The sequence below is a fragment of the Piliocolobus tephrosceles genome, unplaced genomic scaffold (genome assembly GCF_002776525.5).
Source record: "Piliocolobus tephrosceles isolate RC106 unplaced genomic scaffold, ASM277652v3 unscaffolded_27446, whole genome shotgun sequence".
NCBI classification, from domain to species: domain Eukaryota; kingdom Metazoa; phylum Chordata; class Mammalia; order Primates; family Cercopithecidae; genus Piliocolobus; species Piliocolobus tephrosceles.
Genome location: NW_022310361.1, coordinates 1 through 3,628, shown reverse-complemented (window position 1 = coordinate 3,628; position 3,628 = coordinate 1). Strand labels below are relative to the sequence as shown.

Sequence of the window (3,628 nt, the reverse complement as noted above, 5' to 3'; positions counted from 1 at the left end):
GCTACTAGCCAGATGGCTTGGGAAAATAGGATAGTCTTAGACATGATATTAGCAGAAAGAGGAGGAGTTTGCATCATGATTAAAACTCAATGTTGCACCTTCATCCCAAACCACACTGCCCCTAAGGGAAGTATAACAAAGGCATTGCAAGGTCTGACTGCTCTATCCAATGAGTTAGCCAGCAACTCAGGGGTAAGTGACCCCTTTACAGGAGGCTAGAAAAGTAGTTGCGGAGGCCGAGGCAGGTGGATCACGAGGTCAGGAGTTTGAAACCAGCCTGGCCAACATGATGAAACCCCATCTCTACTAAAAATTTAAAAAATTATCCAGCCATGGTGGCGCATGCCTGTAGTCCCAGCTACTCAGGAGACTGAGGCAGAAGAATCGCTTGAATCCAAAAAGGCGGAGGTTGCAGTGAGCCAAGATTACACCATTGCACTCCAGCTTGGGTGATAAGAGCAAAACTCTGTCTCTAAAACAACAACAACAACAACAACAACAACAACAACAACAACAACAACAAAAACACCATAATGTGATACTACTTCAAATCCATTAGAATAGTCATTATTTAAAAAACAGCAACAACAGAAAATAACAGATGTTGGTAAAGATGTGGAGAAATTGCAACCCTTGTGCATTGCTGGTAGGAATGTAAAATGATGTAGACACAGTGGAGAATATGACAATGCTTCAAAAAATTAAACATAGAATTACATATGAGCAATTCTACCTCTGGCATATACCCCAAATAACTGAAAACAGGGACTTGAACAGATATTTCTACAACTATGTTCATTGCAGCATTATAGACAATAGCCAATTGTAGTCAATAGCCCATTTATTTGTTGCACAATAGCCAAAGGGTGGAAACAACACAAATGTCCATTAATGAATAAATGGATAAACAAAATGTGATATATACATACAACAGAACATTGTTCGGCCTTAAAAAGGAAGGAAATTCTAATGTATAGTACAGCATATAGGAACCCTGAGAACTTATGCTATGTGAAATAAGCCAGACAAAAGGACAAATATTTGTATGATTTCATTTACATTGAGTAACCAAAGTCATTAAAGTAACTAAAAACTCAGTCATAGAGACAGAAAGTAGAATGGTGGTTATTGGGGTCTGGGGGAAAGAGGGGTGGGAGTTATTTTTAATAGGTACTAAGTTTCCGTTTGGGATGATAAAAACATTCTGAAGATGTATAGTGGTGGTGTTTTTACAACAACGTGAGTGTATTTAATGCCATTGAATTATACACTTAAAATGGTTAAGATGGTAAATTTTTTATGAAGCATATTTAACCACAATTTTTAAAATTTAAAAAAGAGTATACCATTTTATTTATAAATATTTGTGAATTTTCTAGATTTCCTTTTGTTATTGATTTCTAATTTCATTCCCTTGTGGTTGAAGAAGATACTCTGCATGATTTCCATCCTTTTACATTTATTGAGATTTGTTTAGTGGCCTAACATATGGTTTGTTCTGGAGGATGTTGCATGTGCACTTGAGAAGAATGTGGAATCTAATATTACTGGGTGGAGTATTTGGCTGCATGTAAAATAGTTGGTTTAAAGTCTATTATTTTAGGAGTTCCATTACTTCCTATAGCTAAAATGTTTGTTCCATTACTATGTATGGCTAAGATGCTGGGGAAGACATTTCTAGAAAGACAAACTCCTGGGGGATGGCCCCCAGAAAATTATAGAGAGATAGGAATTTTCTCTCTGGTCCTGAGGACGGGGCAGGAACAGAAACAACAACTGATCAACATTCCCAGACTCTGAAAGGCGGGTGAATGGCGCAGGTCATCATGGTACAGTTCCATCCAGGCACACCTGGGAACGCCCTCTCTGTGAGGAAACAGAGGCAGAGGAGGCAGCCAGTCAGTAGACACCATAGATCCCCTTGGCCGCCAGCCTCGCTGGGCTGTGGTCCTGAAGCAGGGTGCTCAGAGACTCACCTCTATGATATCGAGCTGTGATCAGCCCATGGACCACAAAGAACACATCTCCAAGCAAGTCCAGAAGGCTGTCTCAGATTTCAGTCAGGGAGTGCTTGCCATGGAAGTATTCACTAGCCACAAGGTGCAAATACTGGGGCAGGACGTGCTGTGAAAAGTCGTAATCATAAGAGATGCAGGTCAACCACAATGGCCAATACGATAAACACTCACCTGTGCAGGTATGATTCTGAATGCTTTACCCACATTGCTTCATTTTACCCACACAGCAACCCTATGAGGCAAATATCAAAACTAGCCCCATTCACAGATTAAGAAACTGAGGCTTAGAGAGGTGAAGTGGTTGGGACCAACTGGAAGAACCATGATTCTTTTGCAAGTGTATTTGCATCCAAGTCTCATGCTCCTGACCACAGGCCTTTCTCTCGTGTCGCAGAATGAGTCACTCATGCGCAGAACTGGCTGTATCATCTGTGGGGCTCAGTGCAAAGTAAAAACATAGACTCCTTGTTCAAAAATCATTAAGAATGTCAAGATGGTGACAGCGGAGCATTAAACCAAATGTAGGACGCTTCTGAGCAACAAGATCCTCTGTGACTACACAGGCAGAACATCCATGAAACCACTCCTGCTCTGGTACCAGCGCTGCTTCTAGCCCTTAGCTATTATCTTACCTAAGCTAGTTGGTCTCTTGGAGCCCCAGTTTCCTCATCTGTAGGGATGTGGAGGATTATACAAGATATGAAGAAAAAAGCATGCAGCTTGGCCTAGAGCAGGTCTTCAATCCTGTCGGTTCATCCAGGCCCCATTGCTGAGTGCCTTAATAGGACATTTGATGCTTCTCTGACCTGGCACCAGCCTGCCTCCCAGGCTTCTCCCTCTCAGCTTTTCCCAAGCACAAATGGCAAAGACAGCATGGTAAATTCTATGAAGATTCAGGGATCTGGTGCTCTGGGAAATGCTGGAAAGGTGCTGCAGCTCAAACTCCTACCACTAAGACAGCAGCACAGCCCTTGATAGGTTTCTTTGGAATTTGGAGGCGAGGCAGTGTACATCACATTGGGGAATGCTGCTCAGACTCGTTTATCAGGTCCTCAGGAGACTGGTGGTTTTTAATCAGGCCACAGCAAGGGAGGCCTCTGCAGCAGGTCCAGTCTATGGCGTAAGGGCCTGGCCTCTTTGGCCATATAACCAGCAGACCCCATGGTGCTGGAGGTGTCCAAGGTAGGTATAGATGCTGTGTGGAGTCTCAGGTGAGCCCCCATAGGACAGGACAGTCAGAGTGCAAAGTCCTAGGGTTCTGGAGCAAGGCTATGCCTTCTGTATCAGAGAACTACTTACTGTTTGAAATGCAGCCCCTAGCATGCTACCGTGCCTAGGAGAGACACATGCCCTTCCGTTCCTCTTGCACTTTCTGGCACAACCTACTTTCCACTCTACTTGAAATATCCTTCTGCTCAGTTGTTCCCCTCCCCTAAGGCTCAGATCAATGAGCATCTTCTCCATGAGGCCATCTCCAATCCACCTGAGAATTCCACTATATGACTTATATCATCAATATCTCTCAAACCTTAGTCCCAGTTCATCATCAGACAGCTGCAACTCATCAAACATCCCTCCACCAAGGGGGTCTGAGGGATCTGTGCCTGTAG

At 43.3% G+C, this 3,628-nt stretch overlaps 1 long non-coding RNA gene across 1 annotated transcript; it reads right to left on the bottom strand.

Moving 5' to 3' along the window:
* Positions 1-506: 506 nt before the first annotated feature.
* LOC113221768 lies at positions 507-2,740 on the bottom strand. The gene is made up of 3 exons (XR_003308057.1): positions 2,651-2,740; positions 1,977-2,124; positions 507-1,866 (listed from the first exon to the last, which is right to left on the bottom strand). It is a non-coding gene; the product is annotated as an uncharacterized LOC113221768 (long non-coding RNA).
* Positions 2,741-3,628: the final 888 nt, after the last annotated feature.